Below are 17,189 nucleotides of genomic sequence, written 5' to 3'. Positions count from 1 at the left end.
GATTTTAGGTCATAACGTGCAGCCCTCGGAATCAGAACACATGACATCTTTAGCTGAGACAAACCAAGAACAAACAACCCAAGATTCAAAGGGTAAAAAGGGGCAAATCGTAATGATTGCATTCTTTTTTTAAAGCTCCAATTATTGTAAACTTTGATATCTTTTAAACAATCTAAACTCTCAAATGCATTGATTTTATGTCAATCAATTAAACCTTTGACTTTGATCAAATGTCAAAAGGATATACATATAGATAATTCTTCTTGCATGACATTTGTCACCTCTGGGACTCCGTACCCAGCATTCAACCAATGATTTACTTTTTGTCACTGCACATTGGTCTATATTATCATTACTCCTGAGGCTATTATTTTGACATATCTGCAACAATTTGTCAATTTGCTGATGGGTTTATGGCTGTCTGAGCTAATGGTTGAACTGGAGGATATCCCCACCTTGTACACGGGTGGGGCATGTAAGAGCAGCCACTGATATCATGAGCCTGTTGCTATGGGAACAAAGTTTCTAAAGGAGACAAACGGATCAGGATTGTGTAATTTGTCTGTCATCTGCATGTTAAACCTCACAGCACAAACTAAAATGTGCTTTAGTGAGTAATGCAGTGCAATAAATGTAGTCTGGTAAGAGATAAAAAATAAAAAAACATATCATTGGGGCTCAGTTGATAGGTGAACTTGGAACAGGGTGAACTCATCCCTGCAGATCCAACATGGAATCTTGTTCTGATTAATCTTTTTTTTTCTAAGCACTGCCAACCATCCCATCTGTTTCTGGAAAGAGGAAGCACTTGCTTTCATCTTCCTGAAAGGACCAGTTCAGATTGTTCCTGCATTTGTAAGGCTCTACTGTGGAAGTAGTTTTTGCAGTTCGTGAGATTTTGGAGCAAACCGTATTAAGTTACATGAGCTATCCTAAAGTGCTCGACAAGACAGCTGGCATTGCGCTCCACTTTTTATTTCAAACTGTAATGCTGCTATGACTTCAGGCTCCTGAGGAGTTTGGCAGCGCTGGTCTTACTACTATGTTCGAGAACATCCAGCCCAACGCTGCCACCACCTGATGAAGCAATTACCAATAATGACTGTGACGGTTGACTATTTGTTTTTAAATGATTATGGCCTCATTCTGGAGCACGCAGCTGGTGTTTTTATTTATTTCTTTACTGCTTAGCTTAACTAAAAGCTCTTACGAGTGTTGGCATGATAAAAGCCAGCCTCCCTGACTGTAGCAGGATGACAGAGAGGAGAGGGCAACTCGCTCTCTAATAGTCTCTTAAGCTCCAGCGCTTCTCTTTCAATCACTCTTTTATCACGACAGCAGATACTGCCTCAGTCTTGATGTTGGAGAGGAGCGAGCACTCGGCTTCGGCTCCCTTAGTGTTTGACAAAGGACAAACAGCAGTATCTATAAAGTGGGGTGTATCACTGAAAAATGAGTCCAGACAGGACAGGGATTAGGCCACTCGCTCTCCGCTGTTAGTGCTGATATCTCAAGGTGCATGGGGACATCCTGCAGGAGATCATGCTCACCCAAAGTGATAAGAACAAGCAGTGTCATACTCCGTAAAAACGCTCTGCTAAGTTGTTTTATTCAAGCAGCAGTTATGTGTCATATTTACAGAAATAGTGATGATTCCCTCTGTTGGCTGTACTTGTTTTTTGGGTGCTCATTCACTTTATTTGATGGTAGTCTATATCCACAACGTTCCATTTCCAGGATTGCTCTCTTTCTGCCGGAAATTCTGTCCCTCTTTTCGGCCAGATGCCCGTTACCTTCCATTTTCTTTGTGTGGGCGTTCCAACCTCCAACCTAAATCCAGACAGCTAGCTAGACCATCTGTCCAATCAGAGTTTTCTGCTGTGCAACTAAAACAACTTTTGAGAGTAAACGTTCCACCAAAACAAGTTCCTTCCTGAGGCTACTTTGCTCTACTCACCGCTTAGCATCGCCCAGGACGATTGTGATTGGTTTAAAGAAATGCAAGATTAGTTTTTTCGCATCCTACGTGGTGCTGTGTGGAACAGCCAGACCCTCCTTAGCAGTGCTGTGGTGGAAGTTCTGGCAAAGCGAGACTAATCTGATAGTGACAGTGGTAAGACAGGAAAGGTGGGGGGAGAGAGAAGGGGATGACACGCAGGCCAGCAGGTTGGTGTTGAGCCTCGGGCCATAGCCAAGGTCTCAGCCTACATGGCACACACTAGTGGGCAAGCTAGATGTTCAATTCAATCAAAAAACAAAAACAATAGTTATCGCAACAGTTATTGCCCTGACTATAGTAATTATGATGTAGTAATTATGACGGGAGCCAAGCAGGAAGTAATGTGACAAAGTAAAAGAGCGCCAAGTTGTGCGTAAGGATGGAGATTGGGTGGTGGTGGTAGATGGGTCACATAAACACAGAAATGTCTTTCACCCAGGAGACTGGGGTTTATCACCTGTTTGAGAATACAAGTAAACTGGGATTTTCTTTTAAGTTTACGGAACAAACCAAATTCATAATCTGCATCAAGTGCATAAACAGAGCGTCTGATTTCACCCAAACCACTATGTTCTCCTAAACTTAACCCTCCTTCTGTCCTTCCGGGTCAAAAACGGACAAAACGTTGACATTTTTGTCCCTTTTTCAGACTTTGTTTTTTAGTTTTTACTGACACCACCTTACTACCACTAGTTTTACACTACGTTTTGGAATTGGTCAATAACCCTCATTTACATGGACCAATACCCAATATTTGAGTTAAAAAAGCAGAACGAGGAACGTAGAGATGAGTTTTGTCAGGAATGAAAGTTAAATACAAGTTACATACAAATTAATTGTATTTGCAAAGAGCGTTATGGAATCCAATCCATTTTTTGTGGTCATTTGGTTAAAAAGAAACCCATATTTCAGATATGGACATTTTTTTAAGGGGTCAAATTTAACCCAAGGACAACATGAGGGTTAACCAAGTAGTTTTTTTTTTGCCTAAACCTAACCTAAGTGAAACCGTTTAACAGATGTTTTAAAACCGCGGACGTCCTCTGGTTCAGATGTACAGGTATTTCCTGCCACCCCTAGGGGAACTATTTTACAACAAACTCCTGTGGGTGGGATAAGAGTTTAGGAACAAACAACCTATATCATCGTTTGGTTTAGAAGGTGAACGGAAAACTCTGATAGAATTCTGAGCAAGTTGGGAACTGATTATGAGCAGCAATGTAGACATGTAATGGTTTTCTTTTTCTTTGTCTTGTCCGTCCTAATGTTGTTTTAAAATGCCATGTGACGGGATTTCTGCTGCAACATAATTTCCCCAATTGTCCAATAAACATGAACGAACGGACTGATTGTAAAGCCGGGGTGTTTTCTGTGAGCCAGTATCTCTAAGAATGCAGTAACATTAAATATCCATGCAGAAAGACTTTTAGATCAGTAGTGAAACCTTTCTGAAATCACAATAGTAATAATTTTTCATGACCTTGGCTTCCATCTATTTCTTGTTCTTCTTCTTGATTGTTTTTCATACAGAAGATTAATCCTCACTTTAAAATTAAGCACAACTGTTCATATACTTTATAGTTTAACATGGACTGACAGTGATGGGGCAGAATGTGAGAAGAAATGCACCTGTTTACGCAACTGATATCCTTTGCTGCATACCATTTTTTTCTCATAAAATGTGGTCATAAATGCTTGCAGTCTGACATGGTGTTAGGGTTGTACACAATTATTTATTTTCCTAAGGGGTCATAAAATGGCACCTAATTGAAAAAATATGTCACTCTGTCTCTGGTCCAAGACTATGATGTTTTTCTAACTAATTATAATAAAATACCACGAATGGCTGAGGGCCACTGCCGCTAAAAGCAAAACAATTTCCAGCATCAGACATAAATGTTTTCTTTTGGTTATTAACAATGGAAATTGCTGCTTGGCAGCCTCTGTGACTGCAATCAAGTCTGCTAATTGTCGGGCACTTTATCCGTAGTTGAGCTCACAGTGAACGCACTGAGGCAAGGCTGGATACTCTTCACGAAACATGCCATTGCTTTGCACAGTTTGCGCTGTGTGGACAGAGAGAGCTTTTCTTAGAACACAGCTTTCGTCATTACTCGACATTAACAGGGTAAATGACACTTTGACTGATGCTCGTAATTTAGAAGGTTGAGCAGAAACATTTGCTTCAGCTCTTGGAATGGATGCCTAATGAAAAGCAGGCAACATCAATGACATCTTGGTCTCCTTTCATCTGTGTAGTTCCCACATGTATAAACTGTCAAGCATTGACTTGGAGCTGAGGATGTAAAAAGAAAAAGTTGGCATTGTCTCCTGCTGGAGTGGTATCATTGTCAGATTAATAAGGTCTTCATTATACCACACTCTGCAAAGTATCAACAGTAGACTGCATTGATTCCTGGGTGGGACATGCATGTGCTGCAGAAGCTCAGAGACGGGCTAAGAAGTTAAGTAATACAATGTATTCTCACTCTCATTGTGTCAAAAAAAGGTAAGCTTGATCAGGTGCCTTTGGCCTTTGATATTGATGCAGAAAGTCTCCTTTAACGCCATATTTAGATGGGCTTAGTCGGGACTTTTGGCATAACTTTTCGATGCACTCAGAACTTGCATCTAGCCCCCTTGGCATCATATTTACTTGGTCATATACTTGGTCGGGACTCTTGGTGTCACCTTTTGACGCTCTGTGTTAGGACTCTTGGGGTCATTTTGAGGCTCTGGGTCGGGCCTTACGTTTAATTGACATGTTGCACAAGATTTTACGGAATTGACAGAAAAAAAGAGTGTGGGTGGAGTTACATAATGTGCATTTCAGTGACAGGCGGGACAAGTACAGGATATGAACCCCAGCCTCATGGGCAAAAGTCCTGTGTCGTTGACCCAACAACCATCACCAACGCGGGGGTGGCCTACAGCTCACCCAGTAGGAACGTTTGCCCCATGTTGCTGGGTCCTGCAGCGGCCCGGGGTTTGAGTCTGACCTTTACTGCGTGTCATTCCCCCGTCATGTCTATCCACTGTCACTTGATAATAAAGGGAAAAGCCCCCCCCCCAAAAAAAACCTTAAACAAAAATATCCTTACACCAATTTTTGGGTCTTTTATCTTATTCGCTACTGTTGTTGTTCTTTATACTACGCCATCTTACAGTGTCGAGGTCAAGCTCCTGCTATGCCCGGTGTGTTCCTTAGAGATGCTTAAGGCAGATTTTTGCATTGGTATCTGAACCCGAGAGCCACTGGACAAGTGTCCTTATTTTACGAGTTGGGATTGAGAATGGGTTGAATCATAGATAAAGAAAGAAAAAAGTGTGTTTGTTCAAGCAGCAATTCATCCACAGACCATACGCGGAGCACTGGCCCCCTTCCCGGTGGCTGAAACGTATAATTGCATTGTTTCAAAAATTGTGTGGAACAATTACATCTGGCATGACCAGATAGTTTACGTATGTTTTAAATAACAGAAAACAACTAAATGGTGGGAGGTAATACATCTTATTTCATATACTACTTCAGTCACCTGAGACCATAGTCGATGCGCATGCAGGACGCCAAAAACGAAAGTTACTGTTGCATTAGTCTGGACATCTTGCACCTGGTTTTGTGTAGATTTGGACTTCTTATGTTCCACTTTGTGTGACGGGCGGAGAGATGCACCTGGACCCCTTTTGTGGATCTACTGATCACCGTGGATTTTTGTTTCATTGGATTACGGCAAAATGCACCTACAAAGTCTTTTTGAATTGTTTTCTCTCAATTTATTCACCTTCTTTATTTACTTTTCTGTAGTCTTCTGGATCATCAAGTTTTCCTTTACATTGACTTTTACTGGAGTATATTAATATGCAGAGAGCGAGTGGTCGGTCCATATGTTTCTCTGACTTTTGTTTTCATGTTTGAACCATCAGCGCTTGCTCCTAATTGTTTTTTGCAGAGCGTAATGATTGATGACTGATTGAGCAGCTTCTCTCTCTCCATCTCTGTGTGTGTGTGTGTGTGTGTGTGTGTGTGTGTGTGTGTGTGTGTGTGTGTGTGTGTGTGCTTGTTTGGAAAGCGGGCAGCAGAGCCTGGGACGTTGCTAAGAGAAGAAATTGTTAAGAAAACAGTCCTTTGGTAAGTGTGACCTCACATGTGCAACTAAACAGTGTTTTGGGTAGGCTAATTTCCCCATTTTGATGGTCTCTGCCAAAGCTGAGCTCAAGAATGTTGCTTTTCAAATGGTTAGCATTTCTTGGCTGTTACATACAAGAGCTGAATTAACAATATGTGAAATTTTAAATAAATATCCCACATGTAGCCAATCACGCTTGTCAGCACCCCTCAAAGCTGTAATGCTCCCCAGAGTCTGATGTTTGTCTAAACCCAAAGCTTTGCAGCCCACAGTTGCCCCGGCCAGGAGGTCATCTTAAGACCATTACAATTCTCCAGAGGCTCCGAGCAAGCAAACACAACAACTTCTTCTTCCAGTCTCTTGATGGGTCGAGGTTACAGTTGGGTGTACCTAGTATGTCCATCTCTTATCATTTAACCCTTATGTTGTCCTCGGATCAAATTGGGCAGTTTTCCTTTTAACAACTCAAATTGTATTACTCAGAAAAACATGATTGATTCCACACAACGCTCTTTGGCAAGTAAAAATCTCTACTTTCCCTTTTTATAGCATTAGAAAAACAAATTGAAGTGATTTCGAAATAGTATTGAGTAAAAGTTGATATATTCCAGTCTGGGATTATCATCAACATACAGTCCTTTAATTTAGTCTAAATAATTCTTAATTTCTGCTTTTCTAACGCAAACAATAGCTAGTATTTCCTATAATTTAGGTTTATTGACCATAAGTTCCATGAACAACTGTAAAACTAAAGTTAATAAGTTAGTTTTACGTAGTGTTGAAAACATCCAAAAAAGTGACAAACATTGAAAAAAGCATCAAAAGTATTAAAAGAGTCCCAAAAACGTAAGAAAAATGTGAAAACATCGATAAAAAGCGTCAACAAAAGTATTGATTTTCAATTTTGACGAGGAGACAACACGAGGGTTAAGAAAGGGTTACTGGGAATAAAATACGGGCTGAAATACGTTTCACACGAAACTGAATTTGAATCATTTATGTTTGAATTTGAATGGCTAAACTTGAATAATTGCATTGAAAAGCTGAATTTGAATCTCATAATTTGATATTTTCTTGTTCAATTTGAATCATGCATTGAAAAACTAAATCTGATTAGGATAGTAAGAAAAGTATCTGTTAGGAACTAAAGTCCAGTATAATTTGAACTCTCTATACATCTTCACATTCAGGTCTCACAATTCAATTTGAATACTTGAAGGATGAAATAAGAGCAATCGAGCGCAGGTTGATGTGTAATCTTGGCACTCCCAAATTACCCACAATCCTATATGCGCTGCTTTTCAGGCTTGTAAAAAAAACTAAAAAACAATGACGGACGTTGGTCGGACGATTACAGTTGGAGCGGCATCGCTGACGGAGCAATAATCATTTAAATGGAAGTATTTTTTGTGTTTGCTGAACATTTGTTATCATCGTTAATGCATTAAAGTGTTGAGCTTGATGTTCATGTACACAAAGCTAAACGCTTTAATACTGGTACAAATTGCTATTAATAATTAATTAGATACACCCCAAGCTAGTTTAAAGCTAACTGAATCTATCGTTTAACTATTTCAATAAGGAGAGACGTGTAGATGCAGATGTAGCAAATATGCAAATTAGGTTTATTGTGCAGCTCAAGTTTTTGGCAATTAGACTCCATCGCTATACGATTATTCCGTATATCTATGTAGGGGTAGAGAACAATCAGTCAGAAAATTAATATTATTATAATCATTAGGGGTGATCCGAGTATCCGGTACGGATAAAGCACTTTTGCCGAGTACAAGTATTTTACGAGTAATATGAGTCATTATCCGTAAAAAAAGAAAGTTATATTGAGTATGAAAACTCTTGTTCATTACATTTTACTTCATAATTGCAACGGCATGTGTTGTATTCGGTGTTGCAAAACCTTCTGTATATAGCTTGTTTGTTACCATGACAACACCATTGATCTGAAACTTGATGCTGTCATGTAAATTGTTTTCAAATCAGCAATAAATATAACAATTTTTGATCAACTCATTTCAATTGCATGCTTAAATAACATACCGGTTAAAGCCCCGCACATTTCAAGATAACCAAACCCACTTCCGGTTTAAATTTGACCACTTCCGGTTTAGGCCCCGCCCAGTCTGAGTACGGATCCGGATACAGATAATTCATGTGGTAAACAGATACAGATACAGATAATGCTGTACTTGCTCATCCCCAATAATCATGATGCAATTTTATGTCAGATCCATATATCTGTAAGATACGCCAAGATACCATTTTGGTTTGTTTCAATTCAGGAGCCTGAGACCGACACGAGACCATACATAAGTCCATTTAACACAACTAGTTACATTTACTCTATGTCAACTTATAAAAAGCTCATGAATAGATGACAATTGTATAACTCCTCCAAACATTTAAACAAAAATCAACTACTTTGAGTGAAAAGAATTAATATAAAATGTAAATTTAAAAAAAAGGTGTAATTTAAAGATGATGATGCGTATCGATATTTTCACTTTGCATCGATGATGTTGGATCATTGATCATTGAATGGATACACCGTTCCAGATCGATGTAACACCTTTAGTAAATGCATAGATAAACGGAAACATATATAGGAGTGTCTGTCTTTTCATTTAGGCATTATAATCTTTCAAAAAATGTTCTTGCAGAGATCTCATGACTTGTAGAGGAAACACAAGCGTTTGGTTTCTCATCTGATTAGAATGTTAAATATTGGTCTGTTTTGTTGTGTTGCTATGATGTCAGTTTATATATATTGTTTTGTTTCCAGGTTTTTTCCGGGGCCGTCGGAAATTCTGCCAGATATCCCTCATTTCAGCTGGAAGTTCGTCACCTTCCACTTTCTTAGTGTTTGCATTCATAACTCTGATGGATTTATGACGACCATGGTTAAACCCATGTGTCCAGACCCTCCTTTGTAGCGCTGTGGATGAAGGTCTGGTAATGCAAAACTACTATGATGTTCACAGTAGACAATACACAACAGTTTGTGTATTCAGTGGCCTAACAGGTAGTGGCTTCTAATCTTGTTTCTGCAGGAAGACACATTACACTTCTCTTTATCTCAGAAATGTAATGTTTGCCTTTGCATTCTTGTCTACTTGTGTGCAGATTAGGGGATGATCCTTAGAGTTAACTTGTGTAGTAGAGGTGATCAGTCTTCCACAGACCTTTGACCAGTATTGACTGAATAGTCTAATAAACCTTCAGAGTGTTTAGGTGCAAGGCAATAGCTGTGGCAGGCTTTAAACTGAAAGAAAAGGCCTCAAAGTGCTACAATCGGTTACTTAACATCAACCCTTCTAGCTAATTGCAACGCCTTCTCTTAAACTGATATTAATAAGCAGGTGATCTGAAGAAAGACTCAGGCTACATATACATTGCCACATTATGGTTTAAACTCCCAACGCGAGCTCAGAGACTGTTGTGTTGTGGTTTTTGTGGAAACATGGCTTAACAACAGTGTGCCAGACTCTGCTATCCGGCATCCAGGACTGCTAGCCTTCACAGCAGATAGCAGATGCTCTGTTGGGTAAGAATCGCGGGCTGTTTTAACACGGACTGGTGCAGAAATGGGCTGGTTGTATCAAACTAACTGCTCGTTGCTGGTGGAGTTTGTGACAAATTCACGGCTGTGTTTGTACTCATGTTTAAATCCCGCCAAGCACTAATGCTACCATTGCTTTAGCTAAACTTTACGGAGCCTATAATGTGTATGCACTACATGTAGCCTGTTTTATATGTCGTTTTTATGTAACGTTATTTAAATATTTAAATGTGTAACACCACTTGAGCCACGGTGAAACGTTTTGTGTACAGTAGATGGTTGAAATGACGATAAAACACACTTGACTTGACATGACTGCCTCTCTGTAACCAGTTTCACTGTCTATGTTTGTAACCAGTAGGTGTGGCTTGGGAGTGGCCTCGTAGGGAAACGAAGCAAGTGCATTCTGGGAGTTGTTCTCTTTCATCCTCATTAGCCAAAAATACATTTAACGTTTTTTATCGGCCTAGAAAGCACCAACTTTGATACTCAAAACTACACAAATGACCCAATTTAATACAGAAATTCATTCATCTTTTCAGCAGTGAAATATCCTTTTAAGTAAGAAAAAACCAAAAAACCTGCTGTTTGTTCTGAAACAGTTTTAGATAGTACTCAAACCGTGATCTCACTAAGATCGCTTTTTGGATGGTCAGCCTCAAAAAGTAGTTTTTATGGTATACTAACTCAATTTAAAGATACTAAGATAATATTTCGAGATATTAACTCATTGCAATAAGGTTCTCATCATAATGTTGTTGTTGAAACGAAACCTACGCCCCTCCGTACACTTGTCATAATGTCAAGGATGAACTTCAATACTCAACTGTGTACCTCATGTAACAAGGTGTTGCTGATTAATTCCACTTACACTTACAACTAAGTAGATCAGCCAGTCTGATTGCAGAATGACAATATGTGCAAAGAGTGGTCTTCAGAAAAACACCACTGGCTGTGTAACTATATTTGATTTTGAGACATGACCAAAGCATTAAAACATGCAGGCTTTGCCGGTTAAAAATACTGACAGAAGGTACAATCTGTCAGCCTGTAGCTCTCCATATCAGCCGAGCTGCAGCATTGTGGATGCACAGAGAGCTTCATGTCATCGTCTGTTGTCCAACGTCGCTCCCAGGAAAGCATACATGGCGACGGTGCAGTGACAGTGATGGAGCAATTGTTGAAAGCTCAGGGCGAGTCACTGGTTTGAGGTGACTGCAGAGACAAAGCGCTCAACTTTTCAGACACACCCTCACTGTGTAAGCTACAGCAGAAGCATTTGTTTTAGCATTTAAAAAAGTCATTTCCTTGACCTGGGGCCGTTAAAATGTAAATAAATGTGAAAATAAATGATGGGTGAACAAATAAGCCTGCTTTTTCATGCATATTCTGGCCCTCTTTACACGTACATAGTTATCTCTGGAAGTTTACTCTACTCTCTGAATAATGTGTGTATGAAGACACGTCAGCCTCCGTGGTTTTAGAGTCATGTAAAGGACATTGATTGCTGCATGGAGAGCTGATGTTGCAAAGTTTCCTCTTATGATGAATGAAGAGAAGTCTTGTTTTAACTATTGTGTTGTCTTCCCGTCAACCATGAAAAAAACAACGTTTTGGTCACTTTTTCAATGTTGTGGGTGCTTTTTTTGATGTTTTTGTGTTAATATTTATTGCTCATTTCAACGGCCCATTTTTGTGCCAAAAAAATAATAATAATTAACTGAAAACGGATGAAATTTGACCCAAGGGCATCATGAGGGTTAAAAAAACAGCAGCTGATGAGGGTTGTCGTAGACGTATGAGCTGAGTGGTGTCACAACATCCATGCAGAAGAACGGATCATTCTCCAAAAGGAAAGGACCTCATACACCTTCAACCTCCCCGAGAAGACCAACTCCTGCCTGACCTCCAGATCTGTTGGTAAGGAGAAGCTTGTCTGACCTCTGGTCCAACAACTCCTCAGTGACAGGTTGAATGATTAAGCATGTAGCCTAGGTTTTCAACTGCATTTCATCTATTCTAAAGATCTTTCACATAAGATTTAGTTTGAGGCAACACAACCCCACAGATGAGAATGTGTAAAACAAGTAGAAGTGTCTTACAAATAAGGAATTGTTTCAAAGGTAACCATGTTTCACAGAAATAAATTAACTGACCGGTGCAGGACAGGAAGAATAGAAGAAACCCAGTTAGTTTGATGTTTAGAGAGACAAAATGGGTACACACTTGTGTTTTCTTCATTGTTCAATAATTGAATAAAGCGTCATTTAATCTAAATTTATACGACTTGTCATGTGTGCAGTCTCCTCTATCTTTTCTGGTCATGATTCCCAGATATCAACCCGATATCACTCAGCACCTGAACACGTGAAACATGAATTTGTAAGCATGGTGAAAACTCCTTCTTACACCACCCTCCACCTGACCCATTCAGACTCTGGCCTGTACCAAGACGATGGATGGTTGAATTGAGGGCAACGTGTGAAAACAACTATTACGTTTTTTAATTCAATAGATCTGAGAAATATCAGAGTGAGAAAGAATGGACATGCCATGGAGCAGCTGATAATCTGGATATCTAGTGGTTCAAACAGGATTTTAGATATGACCATGAAACATAAAGCAGAGTTCTCTGGGACAATACGACATCAGCAATGGACAATGTTAGAGGAAGATACCAACGGGTGACAAACACATCAGCTCTTCGTGTACCCAACGCCACAACAACAGACTTTACATGGTACAGATGTCTGGTGATGAACCAACAGCACTGTGTTAGAAGACACACTAGCTATGTTTCCATCCACACGTCATAATCCAAATTAAGTGATGTCAAATGAAAAATGCCTCATGGAAAGAGTGAAATTCCACGGAATTTCATGAATATCGACTCACAGCAAATACGTTCGGTCTCATCGGATTTTATCTTGATGGATAAACCGCTTATGCTATAAACGTTGATGGAAACGTTATTTGCTGAATAAATAATGAATAGCGATTACATCAACTTACCAGTCTTAACATTTAAAGAGTCCTTGTTTAAACCGTCATGTTTTAAATCGTTTAACATGCACTAATATCCAACTCCAGATAGATTTAACCAGGCACGATGAAGACTCATTATGAACGCGAGCAGACCTGCAGGACTGCGCCAACGTCGCTCTTCACTGCAGACTCATATGACAGTTCCCCTAAGTAAGCTGTAAAAATTGATATAATGGAGGTAGTTCATCATGTATATTATCTTAAGATATATCCAAGAGCTGTATGCTGCATAGACTGTAACTTAGATCTTACAATACACGTTATTAACGACTGTATTGGGGCTATCGGCTAGTAGCTAACGTTAGACCCTCCCTCCTTTAATGAGTCTCTCTCACACACACACACACACACACAACGCTGAACTCTAAAGATCTCTTAAATGTGTGTGCCAGCTTGTCCTGTGTCCTACAGACACAGTTAGCCATCTGGTCCTGATTAGCTTCTTGCTCTGCTAAGTCCTGTAAAATCACTGTCTGTACTCGCCGGTCTGCTGCATATACAGGAGGATAGAGTATAAACATGACCCCTTACTGAATCGATGTTCCCTCTGTGGTTTAATCAGTAGTGTTTTGAGAAGTTGTCATACACTAACTGAAATTCATATGTCATTTGACTATTTGTCCACAACTACTGCTGATAGAGATCACCAGTATTGGTCTGTCCTAACAGCCCACTTTAAGTTTCCAGTTTTAAAGCTATATTACGTTGTTTTTGGCGCCCCCCCATGGGGAATTCTAAATAATGGCTACAACCCTGTTGGCGTATCCACGTGGAGCAAGTCTTCGGGGATTGTGCGCCACCCCCAACCCCTCCTCCAGGCAGTTGCTTGCATGTAGCATAACCCTTCAAATAATGGACACGGAGGATTTGAACATGATGGACTCTTCAGGAGAAGTAATTGTCTTGTAATTGTTACGTACTCTTCGTCTCCAAAGCTGAATGCCGCTGTTGTAAAAAAAAAAAAAAAGATTCTGCATGCAAAAGTCGCCAAACTCCACGCTTTTGTAAACACAGCCATAGTTAGAAATGCAGAGAGAGTTTTTTTGAGCTGGTATACTTATAATTTACTGTATACTGTTTGTGTAAAATATGTCTCCTTTAAGGCTGTGACACACCAACCCGATAATTGTCCTTCGGACAATCTGGCGAGGTCAGAGACTCAACGGAAGGCTCAGACTCAAATGACCAATCTGATTGGTGGAGTGCTAACCTGGAAATGACAAGTGGTGTGGGCAGGACTAGTCTCTCAAAATCTGATGGAAATTTGACTTTTAAACTGACCTTTGCCAATCTGAAATGAAGACAGATTCAGCAGCTGAACGGGCTGTTTCTCTTTAAAATGTTTTCAGGAACTCGTTTTGGTTAAAAATGAGATTGTATTCTGAACAAGCCACCATGACAGTCTGGCTTTAAATTTCTGGAGAAACCAGACCCACGTGCGCGTTCGTCCAATCAGCTGGCTTCGGCAGTCGGCATCGCTTTTGGTGTGTTCTGAGGTACTTTTTTTTGTCAACTCGGTCAGTCAGTCCGACTGTCTTTTCTGCCAACGGTCAGCTGTTGGGTTGGTGTATGTCATGTCAGATTAATTTTTCAAAACGAAAGCCTTCAGAGAGTACTGATACTGTAAACCTGGAGTCATCTGTAAAATGCAAATGTCTGTGACCTCCTCAAGAGAAAACCCCCAGATCAGCACATCTGTCAGAACTGGCCAACAATGAAGCAAAGAAAAAAAGACTCATCAAGTGTTTGACTGGTGAAAGAACAACATTTATCCAGGTTGTGCCATTTCAAAAGCTCACTGTTGACATCACTTCAGTCGATCTCATTAACGATTAACTTGTTAAAAATGCTCTAGGACCCCGGAACTTTCCAAAGCAAAGATAATTAAGGATGTTTACCTATAAAACATACAGTTTTCATTCATGTCGTGTAAATATGTTCTCTTTTGAGGGTATGATATATCTGTGTTGTAGAGCTCTATACAGTGCACACGTGGCAGTCAACGGGCGGCCTTATCACATAAACTGCTGCGGAAAACTGACACACTGACCAATTCAGGAGTTATTTCAGGACACTTTACAGACAGGGTAGGTCTAAAATACACCATCATTTACAAAGTCCCAACAATAATGTCATTTGCCTCTATTCCACCACTCAACAGGTATTGGGATTCCACGCTCGTCATTGAAAAATAAACCCATCTTGAAATGCTCGGAAACCCATTTTAAACTCAAAAACTCCCTGAACATAGAATGGAATAGATCTGTCATTGTCATTGTTTTCAACAACGAAACACAGTTTAGCAGCGCTCAATATGACACACATCAAAGACAAACAGAAACTGGGTTTGTGCTTTTGAGAGGGGAGGGGTGGTGCTTTTGGAGCAGCTTTTTCTACTTGTTTAGCCACAAAAGGCTTTGTACAATTGTATCCACCACTGCAGTTAGACCTGTAAACATCTGTGTGAAATCTGCGTTCTCCTTTAAGACAAAGCAAGTGTGATGTTGGAGAAAGATAAAAACCCGCCAAATGCTTGACCTTAAGACTGCTTTCATTCTCCATTCCAATGTAACTGCCATCTGCAGTGGCAACTCTTCCACACATTAATGTTGGCATTTATCAATCGTAATACATAGTTGTATTTCACTCTTCAGCGTGATTTATGTTTCTGTGTTAAATCTACGATGTGGTTAAGTACTAGGTACGTGGAGACACGGACCCTACGCTGTAGCCTGACATGTAATCAAGCTTTGGCCATGGCTTGGTAGCGTTGCTATTCCCCCGACTCATATCCCGGTTCTCCTTCTCCATGAACAACATGAAATCAAGGAGAGGGTTAACTTTTCCTGCTGCAGATTTCCCACCATGGTCAGAAAGCGCAGCGGAGACACTTTGACCCACTACGACTCTAGAGCGCTAAATGCCCCAAAGCTATTGCCTTCACTTACTTGCTCTATCACAGACTCTCCACACACACAAACCCACACACACACGCCGGCCCAACAAGAGACTGACACACACCAACGCACAAGTATAAACTGCAGCCCACTCGCGCTCTGAGTGGAGCCCTCGCACAACCGTTGTGACAACAACAGTCACAGAACTGTGTGCAAGCAAGACACAGACGGACCAAGAGATGCCATAATGCATAATTTGCCCAGGGGCCTAACTTGCGTAGTGTGCATATTGCACCGATGGCCAGTCCAAACCTGTTACATGTTGACAGTAAGCCCCTCCTACAATAGGGTGACCAAACGTCTTCTTTGGCCCGGAGATGCCCACTTTTTATGTACTGTCCGGGGGAACTGGGGGGGTTATAAGTTCATTAAAAAAATGACCGGTTTTCACTGTTTTTAATGGGACCATTAGCATTAAGCATGTACTTAAATTGACAGGCGCTTTGCACACAATACTACGGTAATTTGTAGCGTGACGTAATTCCTAAGACGCTGTCTTATATACATAATATTTTATTATGTATTATGCTAGCACATTTGTTTCAGTGTCTAATAAAGGTGCTGGAGATCTATAAGCTCACATGGACACTAAAAAACCTTATCTTGTCACATTAAAAAGGTTTTAAGAAATATTTATTTGAAGCTGAAACAGAGTAGATCACATACATTATTTCATGTGTATTTATTAATTTGAAAAGAGAGCTGTTATTTTGTTTCAGGTTGTTAAAGATTTTATTTTATTACATAAGTTATTTTTGTACCATTGAGGCATTATAAAGCATGTTCATTAACTTCTGAGAAGCCTGTCTGAATTTGTGTCTCGAGGCCGGCTGAGCGTCCTCTTTTTTTGGAAATCACAACATGGTCACCGGGTCCGGCAACATGCTTTGACTGCCTTCCTACACCTAGCTTTGTGATGGTCACATCACTCAGTATGCACCAATAACCATGTGTCATGATCATTGTGCATATTTACAGACTGCTTAATCAGGTATATAAAATGGCCTGACTTTCTGAACTGCGCTATGGACATGTAGGTGATTAACTGTGCTTCGGCCTTTGTGTTGTTTAATAGCATATGCACCTCCGAGGGAGGTCCTGCTACTATCCACGCTGTCTTTTTAATTGATGAAGCATGTCCCGGTATTTATTTATGATGCAGTTGTGTCTGCAGTAATGAGCTCACAGACCCCTGGGGGAGAGAATGCAGGCACAATGAAAAGAGCAGGTGTGTTGGGAATCCTCCAGCACCGACTTCTTACGAATACTTCTTTCTAGCTGCTTAACCACTCCAAAGGAGCCAGGAGTGTGTACACACACAAACACACAGCAGGGATCACTTAGGTGCATTTAACACTACAAAGATGAATGCCCTATTCTCATGTGACCTGGTAGGAGAAACGAATGGTGTGTGTTAACACAACCTAGGGCTGGGCGATATGAAGAAAATCAAACATCGCAATATTTCTGATCGTAAACCTCAATGG

General features: G+C 40.3%; 1 long non-coding RNA gene across 1 annotated transcript in view; it reads left to right on the top strand.

Annotated features, from left to right (window-relative positions):
- The first annotated feature begins 2,840 nt into the window (after positions 1-2,840).
- The window catches only part of LOC117935513, a 23,852-nt gene continuing 9,503 nt past the window's right edge, over positions 2,841-17,189 (top strand). The window contains exons 1-3 of the long non-coding RNA XR_004654771.1: positions 2,841-2,852; positions 3,890-3,897; positions 9,498-9,500. This is a non-coding gene — a long non-coding RNA (uncharacterized LOC117935513). The remainder of the gene's footprint in view (positions 2,853-3,889; positions 3,898-9,497; positions 9,501-17,189) is intronic.

The sequence above is a fragment of the Etheostoma cragini genome, chromosome 20 (assembly GCF_013103735.1).
Source record: "Etheostoma cragini isolate CJK2018 chromosome 20, CSU_Ecrag_1.0, whole genome shotgun sequence".
Lineage (NCBI taxonomy): Eukaryota > Metazoa > Chordata > Actinopteri > Perciformes > Percidae > Etheostoma > Etheostoma cragini.
This window is presented reverse-complemented; position numbering and strand designations above follow the sequence as displayed.